Raw genomic sequence first — 27,968 nt, 5'->3', positions numbered from 1 at the left:
GTTATGGTCTTTGACAAACCACATATTTGTGTAAGAATATGCACGCCTTTCTCTATCTACATTTGTGTTTGAGACTGTATACAAGCTTCCAAACTGCAGGGGTGGATGATTTTTCAGTCTCTTTGCTAAGTCTCTTTGTGTGTGTTTGGTGTGTGTGCATCTGTGCGTAATTGTGAATTTAGGGTGTGTGTGTGTGCACGTCTGTGTGGCTGTGAATGTGGGCTGTGCATGCGTGCACGTGTCTGTGTGCTGTGAATATGGGGGTGCGTTTCTGTGTGTAGTTGTGAATATGGAGGTGTATGTCTGTGTAGTTGTGAATATGGGGATGCATTTCTGTGTGTAATTTAAATGTGGTGCATGTGCCTGCTCGTGTGCATGCATACGTAATTGTGTGTGTGTTGTGAATGTGGGGTAGCCTGTGTGGATGCGTGAGTGTGCACATCTTTATCAGTGAGAGCAAGATTCTGGTTCTGGATGATGGCGGCGCGGCAGTGGCTGCAGCGGCTTCTCCAAAGCTGACGCTACCACATCAGTTCCGTAAGTGCCACAAATCTTAATTGATAAACGTTGGACGGCAGAGTGCTGTGGAGCTGTGGAAATGTATTAATCGCAAAGTAAGGAACAGACCTAAGGAAGAAAGCTGCGGGGGCTGCGCAGCCTGGTCTGTTGTGGTAATTGGGCCTCTGTTGTGGGGACGAGGCCTCCAGACTTCGACGTCGTTTGCTGCCAGTGACCGAGGTGGAGACGCTGTGGCTTGCTTTGCGGAGGTGCGCCGGAGCGGGCAGCGCCGTGCACCTGGCTGGGAGGTCTGTGTGTTCTGCAGTGGAAGTGTTGGGGAGCCCAGAGTGACCGTGTCGGGTGCCTGGCCCAGGCGTTCTGGTGACTGTGCTGTCTTGGAGAGCGGGGCCCTGTGGCGGATAGTGGGGTTGGCGAGGAGATTGTTGGGGTCTCTTTATTGCTATTGTGCCGAAGCCTGCGGGACCACGTGGACATGTGTGGTGGACTTCAAGCAACTAGACTTTTTAAAATCTAAGTCTACGAAAATGTAACTTGTCTCCGCTATGACATCTGTCTAGATTTTTTTCATCTTTTACTGTCTTGTTTGCACTGGTTTTTTATTCACCACTTAGGTGTGTTCCAGCCTCATGTAGTTTATTTTCTTCTGTCTGGTGTAGGATGGCGTAGTCTTGTGTTGTCTTTGTGTAATCTTGTGATGTGTAGGTAGCATTATGGTTTGGAGGAATATTATTTGGTTTATTACTGTGAACTGTTTTACAGTCTGGTCTTAAATGACAATAAAGGCATCGTATTGTATCGTGAAATCTTCCCTTGACCAGGGCTGCAGCAGTGATCCCAGCCTGCAACACCAATGTGTTCTCGTTATTCGATTTGCTGCGGTCTCTGAAGCCTCCCAAACCTGCCTCCCCGACGATCTGGATGGTTTGTAACTGGCATTGTCACTTTTCACATTTGAACAAGCAGCAGAAGGAAAAGCGTTCTGCTACGCTGATGATCGATAAAACACCAAACCAGCACGTAACTAATAAATGAAAGCAAACATCCCATGATTTTAGCTTGAGCCAGGTGACTTTGGTAATTAGTTAGCATCTATCATAATAAAATTGCTGAAGTTAGTTGTGCGGTGTTAAGAATTATGGATTCAGGGATTTAAATGCTTTGTTTACCAATATAAAACCAAACAATTATCGAGTATAAAGGCCCCATTAATATGTAAATGCAGTGCAGGTCTCATGAGATACCAAATCAAGCTGTTGGATTTGTTCTCTTTTGCTTTGTTACAGAATTATCTCAGCAAGGCAGTCTCTGAAAAGTTCACTAAAAGTTGCATAAACAATTCTCCAGGTGGAGGTGACTACTTCGGTTGCACCCTGTATGGCAACCCCTCTCTCCATCATGTACCCAACTCCTGCATATCACGAGCCAATCGGTCTTTCCTGCACGCGTGGAAAGTGTGTGCATCTATCGAGAAGCGGGGCATGTGCTCTGAGCAATGGGAGAGGAAAACAAAGACCCTCCTTGCTCTCGTGCCCTTTTGGATCTTCAAAACAGGTCACATCCGCGCCATACTTCTGAAACTTGGTGCTGCAAGTTCCCATCAGGGTCATCGGTTTAAGTAATCTTAATTGTGGTGCAGATGTTGGTTGGAAGAAGGGGGAGAATTCCTCAAGTTTTTCCTGCTTTGAATTCACTTCTCACTGAAGGACAAAACTGAATTGAAGGCATACACAATTAGTAGCTCCAGTGTGAGGTAAAGAATGGTGGGCGTCTCAAGGGAGATGCTTCATGAAGACTGAGGAACGTCCATGCAGAAGCTGCTGCAAAGCAGACAGGGCAGGGTTGGTGAAACCAGGTAGGAGTGAAACAATACACTCAGAGGCAGAGAAGTGGCATACGCCCACCGAGACAAGCAGGTCAGGTGGGGGGAGGGGGAAGATGAGTTTCGCAGGATGGGGTGGATGATTGCACCTGCCAATGCTGCAAGTTCTGAAAGCTGATCAGCAGAGAAAGGGAAATCTTGGAATAAAGAGGGACCAGAGGGAACTGGAGGGGGGTGGTGACAGGAGATTTAAAAGGGACCCAAGGCACAACTTCACAGAGAATGTCAGGAACGTGGAAGTGGTAGAGCCCAATACAATTACAGCAGCGACAAGATAGCAGGTCCATAGATAGGAACAGTTGAGAGGGATGGGACCCTCTCAGGTAGACAATTTGAAGGGCCTGTTTCCTTGTTGTGTAATTCCGTATGTGTATGTGTGGGTTTGAATACCTGTGATCATAAAGGCCTGCAAAAGGTAGTGGACACAGCCCAGGATACCACAGGTAAAACCTTCCCCATCGTCGAGGCCATCTATGGGGAACGCTGCCATCAGAGAGCAGTAGAAATCATCAAGGATCCACACCACCCAGCACACTCTGTTCTCACTGAGGTCTCGGTGCCACAAGACCAGGTTCAGGAACAGCTGCTCCCCCTCCACCATCAGACCCCTCAACAACAAACTCAATCAGGGACTCATTTAAGGACTCTTTGGCACTTTATTGATTTTTTTCCCCTCTGTAATTGTATTGCACAGTCAGTTTGTTTATATTTCTTTATTTCTGTACATTGAGTACAGTTTTTTCCATTACCAATGTGGTAATTCTGCCTTGCCCACAGGAAAAGGAATCTCAGGGTTGTATGTGATATCATTTATGTACTCTTGACAATAAATTGGAAATGGTAACTCATGGACATCACCTAGTGACATCTGAGAACTTCAGCTGCTCACCTCTGAGGCACTGATCTCCTCCTGGGACATGCATTGCTGATGTCTGAACTTGCACCAGCACTCATTGGCTCCCTCTGAGTGGGGGAGCTCAGCTCTGGATACCTTTCATTTCACAAGTGTCTGGCAGAAGAGGCAATGGAGCTGACAGGGCCTAATCTAGCCATCTTGAATAATGAGCCGGAAGAGTAAATTTCAGACTGAGTTTCTTAGTGAAAACACACCAAAATGCTGTGGGAATTTACCCCGTCTTTCAGCGTCCATAAAAGTCAAAGGTATTTTTTTACATTTAGACACAGAGCATGATAACAGGCCATTTTGGCCCATGATCCCTTGCAGCCCAATTTACACCCAATTAACCTACAACCCCCAGTACATTTTGAATGGTGGGAGAAAACCGGACCCCAGGGAAAACCAATGCAGTAGCGACTCCTTTCAGACAGTGCCAGATTCGAACTCCAGTCCCGATAGCTGGCATTGTAGCTGCATTGCCTTAAACCCCCTATGCTAACCTTGCTGCCCGGAAAAGGCAGATTATTCCTTGAAGAAGGGCTCAGACCCGACAGTCGACAATATCACTTTGACTTTGAAGGAGGCTGGAAGTCGGCTGAGTTCCTCCAGCATTTCGGTGTGTTTTCGCTAGAATCACAGTGTCTGCAAACCTTCGTGTTTCACTGAGTTTCTGAGTTGATACAGAAGACCAGATCTCCACCACTACCAGTGGTAGGTAATCAGCAGTCTAATTGCAGCTCACGAGTAGCTTTAGCTGGCAGCAGACGAGGTCACTTGTGGTTTAGTTGTAGACCTCACTTTTTAGCAGGTACTGAGAGTGCATATATTATCCCTGCGGACAAGGGGTGTTGTTAAGTGCAGGTCTCCTGCAAATGCACTGAACTCATCTAAATGGAAAACACATTGTCTTCATTGTTTGCAAGTATTGAATGAACACAGTTACCATGGTAACTGCCATCGGAGGCCAGGCTTATTTCAGGCCAGCCAGTGGTTTAGATGAACAAAGTAGACTCGGATTCAACAAAGAACACTCAGTGTTAAGTCAGACCTGCAGTCTGAGTTGCCTTTCACTGAAAACTGTGGGTTTAAAGTGACATTTCAGAAGACAAATTTTTCATGATTGGTTTTTGAAAGATCCAGTTTCTTCACTCTGTTCAGCATTCCATAATTGTGCAAGAAGCTCTTTGTGCGGGATTTGACAATGCAGCCATTGGCAGGCATCTGACCTGTGCGTTTTTGACACAAAGGATTTGGAGGCGAGCTGCAGATGGTAGCTGAGGGCAGGCCAGCTTTACTGGGACAGACAGAGGCTACTGGCAAGGCGGCCTGTTAAAAACGGGCAGGGGCTTCCGGGTGCAGCCGGGAGAGATTTTCAGAGGTGTGCGGCAAGGGGAGGGAGGGAAGAGTCTTGACGGGGGTACATGAGGTCACGGTGAAACAGCAGATCCTGCGCAGGGCAGTGAAGACCCAGGACAAGATCGTCAAGGTCAACATTATGACAGGGACACATTACCTGAAACACTTAATTAATGGGTAGATACTGCAGGCCTCAGTGGCAGAAGCAAATAGTCACACAGGTCAGCCTTCTCCAGATCTAAATGGTGCAAATGCTGGGGAACTGAAATTAAACTATATTGGGTGTAATTGGGCATCACAGGGCTTGTGGGCCGAAAGGGCCTGTTACCGTCCTGTAGGTCGACATTAAAAGTGTAAAATTAAACAGCCAGTACAAGGCAACTGTGAATATTGATATTTCAATCCTTTGGTATTTAATTTAATTTTCTCCTCTCCATCATGGCCCATCATGTTGTTTGTCGATGGAAGGCAAAAATTCAGAATTGTATTCCTTTCGAGAAAATTACATACAATTTGAGAAATAAATACAGTTTATTTGGGAAAATTTGACACCTGTATATGCAAACTTTAGGTATAAATATGTAATGGTCTTCCTTTCCCTGGAGCCCTGTATTGATCCTTCTAAACTGACTATACAGAAGCTTGGTTAATGCCTTGTGTGTTTGATTGTGCATCTCAAAGCGATCCTTGAAGATTTTCTTTTAAATTACTATATTGTTGAACTTTTAAATTGTATCTTTTTGGGGGTACTGGGTAGTTGGGGAGAGGGTTTATAAATATCATGTAGTGTATATTTTGAATTTTATTATTGTTGTATTAACTAATTGCTAACTACATATATGGGAAATTTAAATAAAGTATTCAGAAAAAATCTTGAATCTCAAAAAATAACAAAAGTTTGTTGCCTGTAGCTACAGTGGGCAAGCATGTCATTGCCCCTGTAATTTGGGCATGACAATAAACTCCCCATCAATTCAGGCAGCATCTGAGGAGAGAGAAGCTGTAACAATTCAGGCCAATGACTCAAAGCATGAACTTTGTTTCTTACTCTGTGGCTGCCTTTCTCCTGTTGCCTCCCACGCAGTGGATTTTAAATTTTATTTACAGTATGGTAGAAGCCAATTCTGTAAACATGTACCGCCCACAATTACTCCCAAATTAACCGACAACCTCAGCTCTTCGAGGGTGGGAGGAAACCCACACAGACATGGGGAGAACATACAAACTGCTTACAGACAGCGCGGGATTCGAACCCTGCTTCCAGATGCTGTGAGAGCGTTGGATAAGGCACACTGGAGCTGTATTCACAAGCCAGCCTCAGCCGCAGTCCCTATTGTGGATAGCACATGAAACTGGGTATCCTGCCTCAGGAGTCAAGAATAAGCAATTCAATTCATATCGTCAGCTGTTATCGTGCTGTTTATTGATATACTCCAGATCAATCAAGAAGAAAAGCAGCTCCTAATCTCCAGAGTTGTCATTTACTTTTTAATTTAGGCATGGTCCATGAGTCAGTGCACTCAAATATCCCAATTAACCTACAACCTCCGTACATTTTGATGGGTGGGAGGAAACCGGAGCACCTGGGTGGAAACCCATGCAGATACGGGGAGAACATACAAACTCCTTACAGACAACGTGGGATTTGAACCCTGGTCGATGTCACTGTAACAGCATTGTTGCTAACCACTATGCTAACTGTGTTGTGAGAGAGCTTTTCACTCTGTCATTACCAATTGTGCTTGGAAGGTGTCCCCATTGTCAATGGAACTGAAGGTGCTGACAACATTCCTCATAAAGGGAACACTTTGTTCTTCCATGTTTATCTTCTATCATTCTTTTCTCTCCATATTCTGACCATTTTCTGGTAAGCTCATGGGCAGACCCAACTGCCCACCACATCATTATCCGTGATGCATGCCTCGCGAGGGGACAGGGTTGAAGGGAGCTCCACTCAGGATAGGAGGCTAAAGTATAGCAAGGACCTTGCCCCAACGGAGACCTTCGTTCCAGTTCAACCTCCCATTGAACTTCCAGCTCCATTAGCAGAAATGTCCATGTCTGTACACCTGCCTTTGAATGTGGATGCAAGTATTTGTGTGTGTGTGTGTGTGTGTGTGTGTGTGTGTGTGTGTGTGTGTGTGTGTGTGTGTGTGTGTGCCAGGCTGTGAATGTGTGTGCTCGCCCATTTGCTTGTGCCTGCTTCTTAGAGAGAGTATGTGTGTGTGTGTGTGTGTGTGTGTGTGTGTGTGTGTGTGTGCGCGCGCCAGGCTGTGAATGTGTGGGCTCGCCCATTTGCTTGTGCCTGCTTCTTAGAGAGAGTGTGTGTGTGTGTGTTTCACAGGTGGCATGGTTAGTGTAGAGGTTAACGGAACACTGTTACAGTGCCGGCGACTGGGATCAGGGTTCGAATCCTGCAGTCTGTAAGGAGTTTGAAGGTTCTCACTGTTTCTGCGTGGGTTTCCTCTGGGTGCTTCAGTTCCCTCCCACATTTCAAAAGCATACAGGGTGGTAGGTTAATTGAGTGTAGTAATCAGGCAGCATGGGCCGGAAGGGCCCGTTGCCGTGCTGTATGTCTAAATTTAAAAAAACATAAATTTTAAAATTTTTCAATCTCTCTGCCTTTATCTTTCTTCCTGCTGTCTATCAAAAGTGAACCCTTTGTGTGAATTCCACATAAAGGCTTCAATTCCTCATTAAAGGGAGCAGCCACGTGGATTCTTGGTGGCAGCCTTACGTTTATGCATCAGCCCAGCAGCACGGTTCCTGATAAGGAGACCCAGGACTTGAACCTGGATATGTCGGTCTATTTCAGCACCCAATGAGCTTGGGATTGGTGAGGAGATGGGGTTGGAACCAATCCAGAGCTGCGAGGATGTCTCGTCTGTGGTCTCACTGACACTAGCTTGGAGCACCTGCCCATCACATTGTCGGCAGCCTCCTCGATCTCACGGATTACCCTTCATCACTGTCACCCAGACGTCTCTCCATCCACTCAGGGCTTGGCCACCATCTTTACCACATGTCTCTGCAACCACGACCCCCCCAACCCAACCAGAGCTGGTCAGCATTGATGTGTCGTGCGTTAGTGATAGAACCAACACTTTTCTCTGTGAAGTCGAAGGATTGAGTGATAACTTCAGCCTCCATTTGTTGGTGAGCTGTGGGCAGCTGTCTGCTGCAGAGAAACATTAATCTTCCCACAGCCTGGTGCCAGGCACCATTTATGTGAGGCACATTGTTTTTTTGTGGCAATGCAAAAACTTGTTCTCCTTTTCACAAGCCTGTCAGTGGTTCTGGCCTTTATTCTACTCTCCTCAGCTCCAAAGTGACTCCCTCCCTCAGTGCCGGGTTCAGCACCTGCCCAGGTATAGCACCAAGGGAATGCTTAACACTTGCAGCCTGGTCCGGCTGGTGTGGAAGATGCTGACAATCAAACAACACTGAATAAATCCATGAATGTATTCACATACGTCATTGACGATCATTCTCCAATCATGATAATGTCCTACCCAATTCCTATCTTGTTCCCAACAACCTGATCAGTCTGATCTCATTCTCCATTTCTTTCAGGTTTGATTTCACCTAAGTCTTGTGAATGGGACTAGCTCAAATTGGCATGGACAAGTTGGGCTGAATGGTCTGTTTCCATGATGTAGATAGAAGCTTTTAGGCAGCATCAATATTTTGGAGGCATGCCCCTTGAAATCCATTTTTGAACATTCATGGAGATTATTGATGCTCAGTTCATCTCTTGGGGTTAGACATCGTTCATCTTGTTCCACAGTTGCATTAATTCCAGGATCAGCCAGAATTTGGCCATCTGACCCCTGGATTGATCAGTGGGTATCAGTTCCCAAAGTAGTTTGCTTAAGTTGTTAGACATGCAACTGTCCTATCTATTGGATCTGGTTTGTGTGTATCTTGGAGTCGGTGGTGGGGGGTGGGGGGGGGGGAGGTGGGTGTTGGTGTGTGTGCTGTTGCAGATCATTCATGTTTCTCTGTGAGACTGAATCCGGTGGATATCTTCAGAGGGAAGAAGACAGGAATCAAAGTGGTTGAGAAGTTCCAAAGATGGACGTATTCAAGCTGTACCTGCACATTCTGAGCCAGTAGAGTGAATTTTTTGGAAGGAAATTTTTCTTTGATTTTTTTTTTCCTTCTCCATGGGATGTGGGTGTGACTGACCAAGCTGACGTTTAACTAAGGCAGAGATTGACTGATTCTTGATTGGCCAGGGAGAAGGCCAGGCAGTAGGGAAATGGATCACCTCATGATTGAATGTTGGGCTGGATGGGCTGGATAACATATTTCTGCTCCTATCTCTTCTGGTCTTACTGCCCATCACTAATTTTTTTTTAAATTCAACATTCAGCACAGTAACCAGGCCCTTTTGGCCCACAAGCCCGTGCCGCCCAATTACATCCAATTGAACTACATCCCTGGTACATTTTGGAATGGTGGGGGGAAACAGCACCCAGAGGAAACCCACGCAGACACTGGGTGAATGTAAAAACTCCTTATAGACAGCGCTGGATTCGTTCATTGGTGCTGTAACAGCGTGGCGTTACCACTACATCAACTGTGCCTTAACAAGATGGTGGTGAATCCTCACTACCCTTTAGATGCAGATGTGCTGTGCGGAATGGAGTCCCATAATTGGCAGTGAAGAAAGGGGATATATTTTCGAGTCAGGATATCACTCTATTAATTATTTTAATCCCATTTTTCAAGAATTTTGAAATCTTCTCACCCTGTAAAACCCGGGCTTCAAGTATGCAACCACTGTACTCATTGTGTGATGAATGTGACCGTCCTAATCTATTATTTCAATTCACTCATTCGACTGCCAAGAGTGGTAACAGACCTTTAACCAGCGATACTTCACCCTCGTATTGTATCCCGCCAGTTCTGCTGTCCAAGAGCACACACATTTAGAGAGTGTCTGCACTGCATGGTGAATTTCACAGGTCAAGTGCTCATCATGTGAAAATCCCATTCACCTGCATTTGTCCTTCGACTGAAATTTTGCTAGCACTGAATGTGTGGTCATCATAATCGGATGCAGTGTGATCATTAGGAATATTCGGATGTTACACAATAGGGGGAGAATTATCCTGTGCCTTATTTTGCCAGCACTGATCAATGATAAATCATTTTTAGAAAGCTTGTTGATGTGACTCCAGCAGACACACTGACAGTCTATTGACAACATTGTCAGCATGTTGAACAGATACATTGACAATCTGGTTTGAACTAAAATAGCGGCTGTTAGTGAAATTACAGTGCCAGGGTCTGAGACATTATGTGATGAATTTACACTGAGCATGGTGGATTACTGTCGCAGCCCACTTACTCCATGAGAAAATGTCAATCACTGCTGTAAGAGAGGTTTCAATGTGCAATGCATTTGTTTAAATGGGAAATACATGAGGGCTGACAAGTCAATAGGCTTTGTGGTCCTAACCTCTAGTTTGTACTCATACACTATTTGTGCCTGTTGAATGGTTAGGTTTCCCAGGCTATATGTGACTTGGAAATGATAAATAAATAGAGATCCTGATAGGGATTTCAGAGAAAAGATGGGAGGTCCTTTATGTTGGCAGCAGTAAATTCACTTTCACACAATCCCTCACTTATAGTTGGCTCTGGAATTAATTTTGCATTTGATACATTTTTGAATCACTTTGCACTTCAGGAGAGGGAACACAAACCAGTCCTCAACGAAGGGGTCAGCAGTGGAAAGGGCAAAAAAAAACAAGCTCCTGAGTGTCATCATCTCTGAGGATCTGTCCTGGTACCTCTGTATCAATCAGGCTTGCCAGTGGCTGAACTTCGTGAGGGGTTTGTACGTCACCAAAAATGCTTGCAAATTTTGACAGGTGTACCCTGGAGATCATTCGGACCGGTAGCATCACTGTCTGGTAAGGAGCTGCCAATACTCAGGACAGGAAAAGACTACAGAGAGTTGTGAACTTGGCCAGCGTCTTCACTCTGTCGAGGATTTTAAAGTTTTAAAAATACAAAGGCCAAGTGTGGAAGCTGGCTGGACACATTTGACCTGGTTCAGCACAGCAACTCCACAGAGGGCACTGGGGTGCCCTGAGGTTGCAAGCTAAATGTCAACCAGGATATTTCTGCCCTCCCCCCACTTCCACCAACTCTCTTTGTGTTCCTGCGCTGGCTCTCTCCCTGTGGCAGAGTAGTTTCCCCCACTCCCCCAACCTGCGGAGGGGCCTGGCATGGCAGATTGGTGTTGTTGAAGAAGCTGCTTCTGATCTGAGAGGATTATCTGATTTAAATCAGTTGCGTTCATCGTCTAATAAAAGAATTGGTCAGATCAGTCCTGATCTTAGGTGTATTTAAATGTTTGTGAATAAAATCATCTTCATACATTAATGCAGTTACTGAATGAATGGTTGAGCAGTTATTCTCGGAATTGTCTGTGCAGATTGCAAACTCTGGCTAAGGCAGCATCTCTTTGAGGATAATCATGGAGAGGATTCTCAGGGTTCTATATGAAGATCTGTGTGCCAGCTAATATGAGAAATGATACTGAGTTCATTGTCATTTATTGCCCACCAAAATATTTAATCTCCATTCAAAATTTATAAAATTGCTGGGATCACATTGGCTGCCTCACTTCTTACATGAGAACTGTAATTGTTTTCTAGAGTAATTGGGGTGGCGCGGTGAGTGCAATGTTGTTTCAGCGCCAGTGTCCACAGTTCGAATCCCACGCTGTCTGTAAGGAGTTTGTACATTCTCCCCATGTCTGCTTTTGGTTTCCTCCGGGTGCTCCGGTTTCCTCCCACTCTTCAAGATGTACTGAGGTTTAGGCCAGTTGAGTGTAATTGGGGCTCATGGGCTGAAAAGGCCTGTTGATGCAATCATGTAGGAGGCACGCCAGCAAATATACTTTGTGAGGAGTTTGAGGAGATTCTCAAAAACTTCTACATGTGTACTGTGGAGAGCATCCTGGCTAGTTGCATCGTTGCCTGGAACTGTTGTGCTCAGGACAAGAATAAACTCCAGAGGGTTGTTAATTCGGCCAGCAACATCACAGGCACCAGACTTCACTCCATCGAGGACATCTACATGAGGTGGTGTCTTAAGAAAGCAGCATCGATCCTCAAAGACCCCCACCACCCAGGTCACGCCCTCTTCACTCTGCTACCACTGGGGAAAAGGTACAGGAGCCTAAAGATGAGCACTCGGCGGCACAAGGACAGCTTCTTCCCCTCTGCCATCAGATTCCTGAATGAACAATGAACCAAAGACACGGCCTCACTTTAGCCGTTCGTGCACTATTTGTATTTATTTTGTACGGTGGTTTATTTGAATGTTTGCACTGTGACAGAGCCGCAAAACAGTGAATTTTGTGACGTGTTCATGTCAATAAACTCTGATTCTGAATTACTGTCTGTTGACTTTTTTCCTTTCTTAAGTTCATCATATGAAGTAAAATAGGCAGATATTACACACTAAACATATTCATCTCTAATATTGTTTGAATATGTACAGCTGTATGCATTAAGTGGTGTTCCAGGGAAGCAGTGTACAGTATGCTTTGCCTACAGTTGTGCATTCTGCTGCCAAGATTGAGCTATCTCTAAAACCAGTGTTGAGAGAGCACAGGAATTGTCCCTTCAGATTTTAATTGCTCTTCACATCAGAAACTCATCTGTTTCCTTATTTTGGACTTAAAATCGGAGACTGCCGATATTGCGGCTCCTGCGATTTCTATTTTTGTTCTCTTCCCGGGTGTGGGTGTTTTGGCAAGGCTGGTATTCACTGCCTGCCTCGAACTCTCCTTGAACAGTTCCCGAGAGCAGCCAAGGGCTAACCATGCAGCTGACGGTCTGGGGTCACAGATAGGGAAGGGCATTTGCTGGCATCCCTGCTGCATGAACCATAGAACAATTACAGCACCTCAGCCCCTCTGGTCTGTGCTGAACTATTTATCTGCCTAGTCCCACTGGCCTGCACCCAGATCATATCCCTCCATACTTCTCCCATCCATGTATTCTTAAATGTTAATTTCAGCCCACATTCACCACTTCAACTGGCAGCTTGTTCCACACTCCCACCGTTCTCTGTGTGAAGAAGTTCCCCCTAATCCTTTCCCCTTTCGTTCTTAATCCATATCCTCTGGTTTGTATCTCACCTACCTCTCTGAAAAATGCCTATCTACATTTACTCTGTCTATCCCCCTCATAATTTTAAATACCTCTATTAAATTTCCCCTCATTCTTCTACATTCCAGGGAATAAAGTCCTAACCTGTTTAACCTTTCCCTGTAACTCAGTTCCTGAACTCTGCACAACATCCTAGTAAATCTTTTCTGCACTCTCTCTATCTTATTGATATCTTTCCTGCAGTTACATGACCAGAATTGTACACAATATTCCAAACCAGCCTGAGCTCCAGACCCTTTATCAAATCTGTTTGGACCTGACTTGATCCTGACACCTAGGGTTGGGTAAGTGGAGGATATACTGTCAACATCGCAAGATATAGGAGCAGAAGTAGGCCAATCAGCCCATTGAGTCTGCTCTTCATGAGCTGATCATCCTCCCACTCAGTCCCACTCCCCAGCTTTCTCCCTTAATCCTTGATGCCCTGACTTATCAAATAACTGTCAATCTTTGCCTTAAATGCACCCAACCCAATACAGCCTCCTGCGGCAACAAGTTCCACAGATTTGCGACCTTCTAGTTAAAGATGTTTTTCCCTCCTTTTATCCTGAAGTTGCTCTCTCTTGACTTCCCGTCCATAGGAAACAACATCTATGAGGTATGCAAACCAGCCAGGGTTTAAAATATTGTGCAAATGCGAAGGAAAATCTTTTTTGTCTGGAAGTAGGAACAGGAAGCAAGGCTGATCAAGTTTGGGAGAAGATGTTGTAAACCAGACTGATTATAGGTAGCAATGAGTTAATGGGCTGAATGGCCTGCAATGTAAAAATTTGATGATAGAATTGGGTGGAGAAGTTTTGTGTTGAGTGTGCCTGAGGTGTGTTTGAAATATTCAAAATCCTTGAGATATTCCAACAGGGCCCTCTGGACAGGATTATTTTGTCATTGTTTGAAACAGCTTCAAACCAGTGTGTGGTTTTAACCAAAAGCGTATGCAAACTGATAAGAGTATTTCAGAAGACAAATATTTTCATCCAACACTTGGAAAGGAAATGAGAACAATAGGCAGCTGGGGCTGGATTGCTTGTGTGGGTGTTTTAGCATTCTCGACGAAGAAGGAAGCCAAATCTTACTGCAGTCTGGCCTTTCCTTCAAACCCTTGGTCCGTAAGGGGCAGAGGGGAGCATTGCCAGAGTCTGCCAGGGTGACTGCCTCATCCTGCAGGGAGTGAGAGGACTGCAAGCTACATCACAATGATGGCAAGACTTTGTGTAGTGGGAGCTGTCTCCAACCATTCACCCCGGAGAATCGAAATAGAACATAGAACAGGCTCTTTAGCCCATCATGTCTGTACTGGATGCCATGCTAAGCCAAACTACATCTCTTCTACCTACATTTCCATCTGTCTATCAAACAACCACTTGTCATTTTATGATAATTTCTGCCTCTGCTCCTGGTAGCCGTTCCAGACACCCACCTCTTTTGAGCTGAATATTTGCCTCAGATCACCATAAGACAGAGGAGCAGAAATGGGCCATTCAGCCCATCAAGCCGGATGCACCATTCAATCATGAGGTAATCCATTCTCCCACTCTGCCCAACTGCCCGGCCTTTTCCCCTTAACCTTTGATGGCGTGGCTAATCAAGAACCTGTGAATCTTAAATACACCCAATGACCCGGCCTCCACAACCACCTATGAAAACAAATTCCATATATTGACCACCCGCATCTCTGTTTAAAATTTTGCCCTTTTATCCTGAAGTTGTCCCCTCTTGTCCTAGAATCCCCTACCATGGGAAACATTCTTGCCACATCTACTCTTTCCAGGCCTTTCAGCATTCGATGACATTCCCACTCATCCTTCTGTACTCCAATGAGTACAGTCCAAAAGCCATCAAACGTTCCTCAATTGCTAACACGTTCATTCCTGATATCATTTGAGTAAATCTCTGAACCCTCTCCAATGCCAGCATGTTTTTTTTTCAAATACAGTGCCCAAAACTCTACACGATACTCCAAGTGAGGTCTCACCAGTGCTTTATAGAGTCTCAACCTTACATCCTTGCTCTAATTCCTCAAGGTATGAATGCTAACATCTCCTTCACCACCAACTCAACCCTTTGGATATCCTGCGAGATTAACCTCCAGGTTGTGTCGGAGTTGAAGAAGGCAAATGCAATGTTGGCATTCGTTAATCCCTCCAAACCTTTCCTGTCTGTGTGCCTGTTTAAATGTTTCTTGAACGTTCTAATTGTTCCCGCCTCTACCACTTCCTCTGTCAGCTCATTCAACACCCCACCCCCCAACCCTCTGTGTGAAGAAGGTGCCTGTCAAGTCCCTTTTAAAAAAGCTATTTCCTGCACAGTGTCAATCGTAACATTCGCGGTTTGGATTTTATGACAAAATATTAGCCTTTATCCGAGCAACTGTTGACTTTTTTTTGGCGTGTCATTTCCCTGCAAGAAGGGAAGTCTGTGGTTAGATTTCTAGCAATCATTTTTGTGACCCTGGGGAGTCAGGGTTTTTGCATCGGAGACTAGCTTTCGGTTCTCCTCCGTCATGTACATGAAACAAAACACAAATTAATGAGAAGTCTCCATGAGTGCACCGAGTACTGACGTGGGGCGGTGTGGATAGATGGGCTGCTCTGCTAGCCATGGTGGGCCAAATGGCCCTTCCTGAATTGTGTGGTCTCCTGTCACTCATTCTCCCCACTGAGGTCACTTGAACCCGACCAAACGCTGCTGTCTATGAAACCCAAGAGGCTGAAAATGTGAAAACAGAATACCCGGCAGGTTGGGCAGCATCTGTGGAGCGAGTGTGGAAGAATATGTTTAATGAATATGCTTAATAAAAGGTATGGCTTTTAGCTACTGTAAACGTGGGAATATAGGGAACATAATTGGTTTTTAGCATCTGTGCCAACGTGAAATAATATTATCCACAGGAATGTCAATATGTCTCGGGGTAAGGAACACTCTGATCTTCTCAGACAATTCAAGACATTACAAGGTGATGGTAATAACATGAAATGGTAAACACAGAATGCAGCTGGTGTGAAACTTGTGAGGCTCTCATACAAGACCCCTGCCCAACTTCTGTATAAATGTATAATGAACACTCCATGCTGGGCTCAAGAGTAGAGAAGAGTCACTGAACACTCTCAAATTCGTCTCACTCCATCTAGCATTACAAAGGGTTAATAAAGAAGCCATTGTATGTTTACTTGGTTCTGTGGGGTCTTTTGCTGTCTGTTTTTTGCAGCCTGGGTTCACTTTAACAAGAGAGAGAGATATTACATTTACTGCTTCATGTTGGGGACCTTCCATCTGAACTGGTTTTCCACTGAACTCAGATCAGCCTGGCTACACCTCTGCCCCTCTATGACCATGGTTGTGAACTGGATTGACATGAATACTTTGTGGTTGGCCGGGTCGAGCCCTTAGAAATGGAGGATGTGATGAGGTGGGGGTGGCATGGAGACCCTCGCATCCCGAGGCTCCAGGCCCAGACCCTGGTCCGCCACTGATGAAAATCTGTGAGATTAATGGGCCTGTGTGGCAGGTTCAAGGTCACCCAGGCTTCTGGGGTGCATGGCCAGTCTCCAGGTGATGAATCCACGGTCCGACCACAGAGCTGCTCTTCTTTTTTAAAAAAAAACTTTATTTAAAGATTATAATCAACTCACAATGAAATATAACAAAGTAAAATGAAAAAAAAACCTTTTTTATATTAAAAAAAAGCCACCCACCCTCCCACCCCTTCAGCCACCTCCCTTAAGGGGAGCCAAATATAAGAATAATACAGTAAGTATAAAAATTATTTCAAAGTATTTCTAAATTCATAAACTCCAAATGAGACAACATTTGAATCAAAAACAAATAATTATCATGTAAATTACATGTAATTCTTTCCATAATACAAGTTCTCAATTCATTATACCAGCATATCATATTAACTTCCACATTATCTTTCCAAGTACTAGCTACACACTTTCGTGTCACAGATAACACTAGACGTACAAAAGCAATTTGAAATTTGTCCAACCCTAATCCTTTCAAAGAAACCACATGTCCCAACAAAATTATTTAAAACTTAATTTTAAATAATTTTTCCAAAATCAACCTAATTCCTTCCCAAAATGGTCGTACTTTAACACAGGACCAAACTGGATGCAAAAAGGTTCCAGTGCATAATCCACATCTAAAACAAGAATCTGAATTACTAAACCCATACTTTTTCAATTTCTCAGGAGTCAAATATAACTGATGTAAGAAATTATAATTAACCATTCCATATTGTACATTGGTCACTGTAGTTACACTATCATGACACATAGCCTCCCAATTATCTTCCGGGAAAATATAAGTTAAATCACGTTCCCATTTAATCCTAGATTTCTCCCAACCCGGCTTATCCATAGCTTCTTGTAACAGTTGATACATATCTGAAATATAACCTTTCTTAGGTTCAGAAGAAATTAAAGACTCAAATTTCGTCAACATGGGTAGATTTGTCTCTGTACCATAATTATCTTTTATCAAAGCTCTAACTTGATAATACACAAATAAAGAATTTACTGAAATATCAAATTTATCCTGCAATTGATTAAAAGAAAGGAATTGGCCTTCTTCAAAACAATCCTGAATTATTTTTATACCCTGACAATTCCATCTCTTCAAATGATTATTAAACATTGAAAAAGAAATAAGCCGATTATGATATAACGGGGTTTCAATTGGTAATTTACCCTTTGAATCTTAAGCTCTGTTTCTTTTAACCCATATCTTTAACAAATGTTTTAATACTGGCATATTACATCCCCGCAACAAGTGCACATCCCATTTAAATATAAACTGGTGCATCTCAACTTCAGATACATAAGCCATTTCCACCTTTGCCCAACTCAGGAGTTAGTCCATATCCATCAATCTACTAATAAATTTTAACTGAGCTGCATCATAATAATTTTGAAAATGAGTTAACTGCAATCCACCTAAGGCATATTTCCATGTAAGTTTAAATAGAGCTACACGAGCTAACTTCGCTTTCCATAAAAACTCTCGCACTGCTCTATTCAAATCCTGAAAAAAAACCCTTTGAAAGTAAACATGGTATAGACTGAAATAAATATTGAATTCGAGGAAAAATATTCATTTTAATACAATTTACTTGACCAATTAATGTCAATGGTAAATCTTTCCATTTAATCAAGTCCATTTTAATCTTTTTTAATAAAGGGACATAATTTAGTTTATATAATGACTGATAATCTCCACCTACCACCACTCCTAAGTATTTAATCCTATCGGACCACTTTAATTTTATAATACTTTTATACTCTGAATAATCTCTGGCAATATTTCACTCTTATCCCAGTTTACTTTATACCCAGACAATTCCCCAAACTTTAACAAACAATCTTGTCAATGTCTCAAAGACTGTTCCGGTTCTGTCAAATATACCAACAACTCATCTGCGAATAAATTAATCTTATATTCATCTTCCGCAATTTTCATTCCTTTAATCTTATCATTTTGTTGTATTGTCTGAGCTAACGGTTCAATAGCCAATGCAAATAAGGCTGGTGACAATGGACAACCTTGTCGGGTCGATCACATTAATTTGAATGATGAAGAAATTTGGCCATTTGTCACCACCTGGCAATTGGGTTTGTATATAAAGCCTTAACCCAGCCAATAAAATAAGGGCTGAAGTTAAACTTCTCTAACACCTTAAATTTAAAAATTCCATTCAACCCTATCAAAAGCTTTTTCTGCATCCAACCCAGTGCAGTTGGGTTGCTGTCTAAATGCACTGACTAAAGTTATCAATCTAAAAATATTGTCAGACGCATTTCTATTTTTAATAAAACCTGTTTGATCTATATGTATCAACTGGGGCAAATATTTGGCAAGTCTCTTCACTAACACTTTCACTATAATTTTATAATCAACATTTAATAAAGAAATAGGCCTATACGAAGATACTTTCTATGGATCTCTATCTTTCTTAAGAATCACAGTAATTATAGCACTTGAACAAGATTCAGGTAATGACTGCTCTTCAGTTACTTGCTGCAAAACATCTCCAAATACAGAAGATAAATTTTCATAAAATACTTTATAAAATTCAGCTGAAAGACCATCATCTCCTGGTGACTTTCCATTTGGCATCTCCTGTATAGCTTCTTTAATCTCAAAATCCATGAATGGAACATCCAATTCTTTAACCTCTTCCAACCCTGAAACAGGTAAATTTAATTTAGATAAATAAGATTCAATAAAACCAGCGTCCTGCTTTCCCTCAGAAGTATATAATTTTTGGTAAAATTAATAAAACTGGTCATTAATTTCCTGAGGTTTATAATTAACTAATAAATTATTTTTCACAGTATTAATAGATCGTGATGCCTGTTCTGTTTAGGTGGGCTCTCTCACCTAATTCGTATAATAACGTTGCTGAGATCGATTAAGTAGGCGCTCATACTGATGTTTGTCATGTATTATAACGCAACTTCAACTTCATTAAAGCAGCTTTTTTATCTTCTGTAACATCTTTCTGAAATTCCTTTTCCAACCAGTAATTTGTTTCTCTAACATTAAGCTTTCCGCTACATATTGCTTTTTAACTTTCATAGTATAACTAATGATTTGCCCTCATAAATATGCTTTCAAAGCATCCCACAGTACAAAATTACTACGTACTGAATTAACATTCTCAACCAAAAATAATGCAATCTACTCCTTAACAAGAGTAATAAACTCCGGTTTCTTCAACAGCATTGTATTAAATCTCCATCTATAAGATAATTGTACCACCTCTGAACTCACACGAGAAAAAAATAACATGGAATGATCCGATATAACCTGGCTTTTATATTCAGCCTGCACAACTCTACCCAACAAATGTGCCAAAATCAAAAAAAATCTATTCTCAAAAATGAGTCATGTCTACATGAATGAAAAGAAAAATCTTTCTCTGTAGGGTTCACTCACCTCCAAACATCAAACAAATTCAAATCTTTCATCAAAGTTCCTATTTGTGTTGCTACCTTCGATTTCTTCGATTTCCTTATACTTTTCAGAGATCTATCCAATAAAGGATCCAAAACACAATTAAAATCTCCCCCTACCAAAATATTATTATTGGCCTGATTTAACAACAAAAAAGTTTCTGACATAAACTGTTCATCCTCTACATTAGGCGCATAAATATTTAACAAAGTCCATCATTCAGCAAAAATTTTACAATTAACTATTAAAACCCTACCAGCATTTCCTTCAAACGATTCCAACTCAAACAGTAATTTCTTATGAACTAAAATTGCTACTCCCCACGCCTTAGAATTAAAAGAAGAAGAAAACACATACCCAACTCATTCTCTCTTCACTTTCAAATGTTCTTTTTCAGTCAAGTGTGTTTCTTGCAAAAAAGCAATATCAATTTTTCATTGTTCTTATATAAGCCAAAACTCTCTTGCACTTAATTGGGTTATTCAAACCCTGGACATTAAATGTCCTTGCCCAACACTTCTGGGATCCATTTCTTAAAAAACTTTACCGGGTCTGAACCTTCTATATCTTCCGGAAGACCTACTATTTGACATTATTTCTTCAACTTTGATTTTCTAATGAATCGATCTTCTTCAATAATTCCTTCTTCTGAAACCCCCAGTCTACAAAAGAATCCTCCACTTTTTCAATTTTTTCTCTATTACGCTCCACTTGATTCTTGCATTCAAAAAAAGCCTCTTCAGTCTTTTTAAAGTTATCTTGTTCAGTGTCTTATACATCTACTAACATCTCTTTTAACTACAATAATATCTTGCTTCACAAAGGTTATTTCTTCACACATAGTGTTCATTTTAGTTCTCATTTCCAGAAATCCTTGAGTCACCTGAAAAGACATCTGCATTGACATATTTTCCATTCGCTGAGCAATCCCTTCCAGAATTGTAAACACAGAATCCATTCCAGGTTCCATCACCTCCCTTTGAGGCCTACCTTCTTTAGTCTCAGTTCCCAGTTCTTCAAATTCTAATAAGATTGAACTCTCTTCCTCCTCAAGAATAATAGTTCCTCTTCTGGTGCGGCTGAGGGTCTGGACACCCGACGACAGCTTGCTGACCTCGTCAGCCCACCGTTGCTTGGGCTCCCCCACAGCCCACACTTTATCTTAATAGTTTGCGGATCCACGATGCACCTCAAGTGCCCAGCAAGGTCACCCACCGCACAGATGTATCTTCCGACACTACACTGTGTGGCCCCGGACCACCAGGCAATGTTGCAGGCTTGTGGACCGGTCCTCGCTCGGCCGGCCCGCCCACAAGTCCGGACACACAAACGTGCGAGTCTGAACCAGCCGAGCCCGTCGCTGAGCTGGCGCCATCTTGCGGATGTGTAAGCAGAGCCGGCGTGATACTTAACCGGGCAGGAGTCCTCTGAGGCTTGGGGGCTCCAGTCGATGACTCTGTGGCTTCAACTTGGTAAGTAGGCCTCAATTCTTCAACACTTTTGTAAAGTAATATCTTTTGCAAATGAGCTTTTGATTTTTTCACGTTTGCAGCCATTTCAATGCTCCACTCTTCCAAAGTCTGTAAACAATATTTTTAACCACTTTTCTAACTTTTAAAATCGGGTATTTAATAGACTAACTGGAGTCTAACTGGGGAAGGGTGGAACCACACGTCTACCTTCTACGCCATCTTGCCACATTCCCACCCCCCCGGAGCTGCTCTTCCACCGACCGGTAAAGCCCCTGGTGACCTCGGAGATATTCCCTTGCAACACGGGGCAGGAAATGATCATGGACTTCAGGAGGGACAGGAACAACCACCATGCACTCTGTGGAAGAGAGTGGAGAGCACCGTTAGTTGGAGTTCATTTAACTAGTGAGCTATCGTGGACACTCAACATCTCCTTACTTGTCAGGAAGGCACATCAATGACCTCACTTCCTTACAAGACTGAAGCGGGCAAACCTTTTTATCATTTTGTCAACCTTCAACAGGAGCTGTATTGAGAGCGTCCTGGCCGGCTGTATCACAATGTGGGTACGGCTGCTGCAGAGAAATGGATCAGATGTCAAACCACAGGTCAATGAGAGAAGCAGAGAGGATCACTGGGGTCTTCCCCCCCCCACCCCCACTCCTCCATCAACATGATCTACCTGGATAGTGGTCTGAAGAGGGTGCGCAAAATCATAGAGGACCCCTTCCACACTGCACACAGAATCTTTCATCTGCTCCTATCGGGGAAGAGATCCAGGAGTATCAGAACCAGCACCACTAGGCTGAGGAACAGCTTCTTCCCACGGGCAGTGAGAATGCTGAACGACCAAAGGAACTGCTCACACTAACCCTCTGAGACTCTAATTCACGAAACAATGTTTATTTATTTATTTGTGTGGATTAATACTTGTCCTGCGTATGTATGGTTTTTCTGTATAGGTGTTATGTCTGGTTGTGTGTCTGCGTGTTTTGCAACGAGGACCGGAGAATGCTGTTTAGTCGGGTTGTACTTGTACAATCAGATGACAATAAGCTTGACTTGTACCTCTACAGTGTGCGATCATAACCAGGACTCTCAGAACCTGAAAGTGCACTAAACCACTTTAAAGAGTGAAAGGAGGCCATTTGGCCCATCATGTTGATGTCATCTCATTGCACCAGCAACACTCCCTACCCTCTCTCTCTCCAGCCCTTGAGCTTTGTTTCCCTGGGGAACTTATCCAACTCCCTGCTGAACACTGAGAATGAATCTGCCTCTCTTGTGCCCCACATTCCATCTGAATATTGAATATTTATTATCAAATATTGTTTTGATATTCTATAATCTATTTTTAATTCAGTTGTTTTACAGTTGTTATTGTAGCAGGTTTTTGAGACAAAGTATTGCAGCAATAATTTCAGTGCATATGAACATTTACAACGTGCATGACAATGTCTATTCTGCCATGCTTGAAAGTTTCTCCTCACCTCTTTTTGCCGATCACCGTGCCTTCTGGTTTATGTACCCTCTGCTGAGGGGTCGACATTCTCTGATTCTGCTCGGTTTTATCTGGTTTCCTGATCATGTCAGAGGCTTGCATCTGGAGCTGGGGTTGCCGTTGGTTTGGAACTGAAGGGTGTGTGGCGGCAGAGATTGTGGGAAGTGAATCCACCGACACTGGATGACCTGGGTGCTGGAGCTCATCAAAAACAGCGACAAGTAGCAGCCTCACGAGGGGCCAGAGCTGCCCTCTGAAGGGCTGGACCGGCACTCTGGTGAGCTCCAGTACCATTGCACCCCTGACTCTCTTTTCCTTTTCTTTCTCTGACTGTATTTCTACTGACTGAATCGTTGTCTGGATGACGGTAGACTGAAGGAAATTTCGTGTGATATTATCATCATGTTTTATTCCATGACAATAAAAGAGTCTTGAAGCTTGATTCCCGTCACGACCTCTTTGCCTCCAGGGTTTCTCCAGGCTGTACCAGCGCAGGTGCTCGTTTGTTGAGCTTCACATTACAGTTGTCGTGTGTTTGGTGCACCCCCCCACCCCGTTCACAGCAACCCAGCCTCGATAAAGGAAGCCCTTGTCCTCCCCTGTTCTTTAATGCTAATTAGCAGGCAGCTCCAGTGCGCAACATGCCCTCTCCCTGTTCAACACAAACACAGGGACAAGCTGGACAAGGCAGCAAGCAATCTCCAGCAAATTAGAGGTGCGAGCGTCCTGCTTGAGTAAGTGAGAAGAAGGTTGGTGGCCTGCATGTTCTCATGAATTCAGTACAAGCCTGCGTGTCCCACGACGGGTGATAAGGAAGATTTGTGTGCGAGATTTGCAATTCTGTTTACTTCAAAGTTGTAAATCAAATTTAGCTGGTAAATAACAGTTCGTCTTTTCGCTAACTTAACCTGCTTTGGAAGGATTTGAACCATGAAAAGCACTCTTGAAAATTAGATACAGTTGCTGGTGAAGAAAGTCCCAGGGATGAGGGTGATGCGGGATTACTGACTTGAGCTTGTTATGTGATCTGCCTTGCCTTCTGAGTTGAGTAGTAATGTGACCTCTGACCTCGAGGTTACTTTCCCTCCACATCGCTCCAGCAGTTGGGCCCCCCACCCCTTTAGATTGAGGCTTCCCATTGGTCATATTTGACAGAGGGGTTTCATTTCTCATTTGTTTGATTCATGAAGGAGGGATGAAATGTCCCCAGACATTGTGCAGAGCCAAGCCCGACACGCCATCCTGTGAGCGAGTACTGGGCTGGACTAACTTTTCCACCTTTCCTGCTGCAACCTCCCTCTCTTCTCCCTGCTCAGGGACGAGCTGAGCCTTCTTGCGGGGACCTTCAGGAACGTTTGTCTCCTCTGGGGCCAGCCCTCGGGAGAGATCCACCCGCGTCAGGTAACTCAGGTTGTGGGAAAAGGTGTTTCCTACTTTCCCATCATGATCCCTGAGTGGGTTCTGCTGTGCTCACTGCCTCTCTCTCCCCCGACATTATGTCATGGCAAGGTTCGCCCTGATTAAATGCCTTGAAAATGAGCAGTCACTCACATAGGAGCCCTTCTCCCCAGCTACAAACTTAATGAGGTGAGTGTGCAGGCTGGGAGACAGGGGAAAGCTTGTATGTGTGAGACACCAAACCATTTATTATCTGACAGAAGCTGTGTCAGAAATCAGATATAGTTAAAATGAACAGTACAAGGAATACCCAACACACCTACGGATTGATATTTAATTTACTATAATCTTAACTCAGCTAACCTGCGTAAGTAATAACCCCCTGCTTCTTAAGGCGACAGTTGACTTGTCTGCTCTTTGGCTAAAAAGAGGCTTTTCTGGAGGGAGGATGAAAACACGATGCTGGAAAAACTCAGCAGGTCTAACAGTGGACTTTATACAGCAAAGATAAAGATACAGAACCAACTTTTCAGGCTTGAGCCCTTCATCAAGGTGTGTACAAAATGTAGGCGAGTGTTTGAAAAGAATAGTGGGGGGTAGGGGCACAGTCCCACAGGCAGAAGGAAACGGGTGGATAAGGGGGGGAGGGCACACCAGCAAACGGGGAGCAGGGGATAGCTCTGGGAATGGAGAAGGGAAGGGGGTGGAGAACTGGAGGAAAGGAGGCAGAGGGAAAAGGAAGGGAGGGAGCCACCTGCCTACAATTTGATGAAGGGCTCAAGCCTGAAATTTTGGTTCTATATCATGATCTTTGCTACATAAAGGACACTGTTTGACCGACTGAGTTTCTCCAGCATTGTGTTTGTACTTCAACCACGGCATCTGCAGACTTTTGTGTTTTACTTCTGGAGGGCGGTTGGCAGGGTGGTTTCATCTCCGTGTTCTCGACCAGCTCTCTCTCTCTCTCTCTCTCTCAGGCTCCTCCGCAGAAGCGTGGGGCATTGGGCCAGAAAGAAGCAACCGGAACGAGAGAGGATCTTGTCCTGACTGGGTGGTGGTGTCATTCTGCAGCAGGAAGTAGGTTGGAATGCAAATCTTTGCTCTAGGAAGGGTCATCTGGCATGCGGCCAGCTAAGGTCGCTTTCAGTAACCTTGATATCTATCAGAGGATCGGGGAACATTCCCCTCTCCCACCCCCATTCCATTCTGCTGCACAATCTTGTTTACAATCCTGCATTTTTATTTTTCTTGCCTTTGGAATACAGGCTGTTTCAGTTTGTGTCAGAGAGCAGGCGGGAAAAGGAACAGACTCTTGGGTGTTTCTCCTCCCACCCCCCCTCCCCCCAGCCCTATCAACCAAACTTCCCTGTGAATCATCGAACCGTGGGAAATTTAAGGCACAGAAATTGTCATTTGTGTCCATGCCCAGCATCATGGAGAAGTCGTAGGAGGTAGAAGTCTGTCAGTAGATAGAATTACGCAGGGGGGAGGTGACGGAGTTTATTCGTACTTTGTTCCAGAGGTTTGGGAAGCCCTGTCCAGCAGGTGAGATCTCATTGGATGCCGGGCATCTTGGTCGTCCTGCGGCGAGGCCACGCAGCCACTGACTTGCTGCACTGGGCTGATATCTTTGGGTCACCAATGCCCTGAGATTTATTTTAAACTTAGACATACAGAACGGTAACTGGCCCTTCTGCCCATGAGCCTGTGTCACCCAATTAACCTACAACCCTGTACATTTTTAGAGAATGGGTTGGAAACCAGAGCACCTGGAGGAAATCCATGTAGACACAGGGAGAAGATACAAACTCCTTCCAGACAGTGTCAGATTCGAACCTGGGTCGCTGGCGCTGTAACAGTGCTGCAGAAACCGCTGCACTAACTGTGCCTCTCAGATGAAGCCTACAGCTTCATTCTGATAGCCTCTCGAACATCTCAACGCACTATACAGGAAGGTCATCGAGCAGCTTCAGAGCTTAGCCAGAACATTTAGGGAGTAACTTGAGCAGAGAAATGAAATTCTTATCCATAACATTTTAGGGCCGGCAAACACCCTCCACCAGAACTGAGAAAGAGCGAACCCAGCAATACACATAACAGAAAAGGCGAGGAAGGGAAATGTCAGGCAGAAGATGCACGAGTCAGAAAACGCACCACCACCACCAGATTTAGGGACAGTTTCCTCCTGGTAGTTACAGTCTCTTGAAGGGACCTCCACCACTCGAATGAGGGTGTTCTAGCACTGATTTAATTGAACTTTTTCTCTGCAACACAAAACTCCGCACTTTTATTTTGGACAAATACTTGAGGGTCGGTTGACTTACCTGGGTAAGACGCAAAACAAACCTTTCATTGTATTTCCAGATATATGACAATAAAGAGTTCAATTCACTTGGAGGGCAGTTAGGATCAGATTACTTGTCTTTGGGGACGTTCGAGGAAGGATTTGCAGAGCTTCCAATCTCAAGTCACTGGAGACATAGCCACCACCAACCGGTCGGTGAAGGGTTAACTCCAGGAGGACCAGGGAAGTGAGATCTCATGCCTCAGAGTCCCATGCAAAAGAAGGTTTCCCACAGTACCTTAACACTCATGAGAATAATAAATAAATCTGGATTAAAAACATGAAAATCTAAAATTGGGATGGTGCTGTGGGAATGCAGGAGGTGTTTAGAGAGATAAAGTGGTGAGATCATGGATAAGAATAAGAGTGAAGATTTAAAAAATTTGAGATGACTTTATCTGGAGTCAGTGTAAGTAAGCCAACACGCAGGCATGACCCATGCATGCACACACTCACACACACTCATACATAGATGCACACACACATATGCATACACATACACTTCTATACACGCACACGCTTATACATACATAGATGCATGCGCGCACACACACTCTAGGATTCTGATGGGGAAACACAAAGACCAGATGCTGGAATCTGGAGCAAACAATGGAGGTTCCCTGGTGTCAGCTTCCTGCTGTGCTGACCCATGGGGTGGAAGGATGCCCTGGCACTGACTGAACACTGTGGTCCACAGGTGAGGCTTGTTGGCTGAAGGTGCACGAGACCCCTATGGCATTTTGTCCTTGGTCAACTGTCTGATATGAGGGCAGCACAGCCCCCCCCCCACTCCTCCCCACCCCAGGGGAGCTGAGGGGCTTTAGGGATAGCTCTGGGCCCGTGGGGAGCTGAGGGGTGGTGGAGACATCACTGGGCCTTTTGTCAGCACTGCTCCCATCAGAAGTTTGGCATCAAATTCCAGAGGATGTACGGCTGTTGAACAGAACCAGCACCTCCCCATTCTCTGTGTGCGTTTATGTCAACACATCACCAGACGTGTTTTTACAGCAGTACCGTGTTGTTCTTCACTTGTAAAATTCAGCTCCAGCAGAGAAAATCAGTGTCAATTCAGGAAGGAGAATGGAATTTTGCTGTCACTACTATGTATGTTTTGGTATGTGTGTGCATGTGCAATGTGTGTGTGGGTGTGACCACATGCAGTGTATGTATGTGTGCATGCATGTGTGTGGGTGTGTTTGCATTCATGTGTATGTATGTAGGTGTATTGTATTTAAGTGTGTGAGTGTGCATGCATGTATATGTATTTGTGAGTGTGCATGCACACACATGCGATGTGTAACCAGGAGGGTTTTCTTGGTTTCAGTCTGCGAGCATATTAGCAGAGGGACAATGGAGGTGATACTGTGATTGGGCAGTGGACACATGACTAACCCTTCTGCTCCCAAGTCGTCTCCTTTGTCTGGCACCGCCTTTCACACAGACCTG

The 27,968-nt window shown here is 44.0% G+C and overlaps 1 protein-coding gene across 19 annotated transcripts in view; it reads left to right on the top strand.

Annotated features, from left to right (window-relative positions):
- zmiz1a (zinc finger, MIZ-type containing 1a) overlaps positions 1–27,968 on the top strand; it is a 364,054-nt gene that overhangs the window by 188,640 nt on the left and 147,446 nt on the right. For 18 of the 19 annotated variants that reach the window (XM_069885418.1, XM_069885419.1, XM_069885427.1 and 15 more), the window contains one exon: positions 25,156–25,255. The exons of the other annotated variant lie outside the window; for it this stretch is intronic. The gene's annotated coding sequence lies outside the window, so the exon portion shown is untranslated. The remainder of the gene's footprint in view (positions 1–25,155; positions 25,256–27,968) is intronic. 19 annotated transcript variants of the gene reach the window in all.

This window comes from Narcine bancroftii, chromosome 6 (genome assembly GCF_036971445.1).
Source record: "Narcine bancroftii isolate sNarBan1 chromosome 6, sNarBan1.hap1, whole genome shotgun sequence".
Taxonomy (NCBI): domain Eukaryota; kingdom Metazoa; phylum Chordata; class Chondrichthyes; order Torpediniformes; family Narcinidae; genus Narcine; species Narcine bancroftii.
The sequence above is the reverse complement of the archived record's forward strand: the minus strand, read 5'-3'. Positions and strand labels throughout refer to the sequence as shown.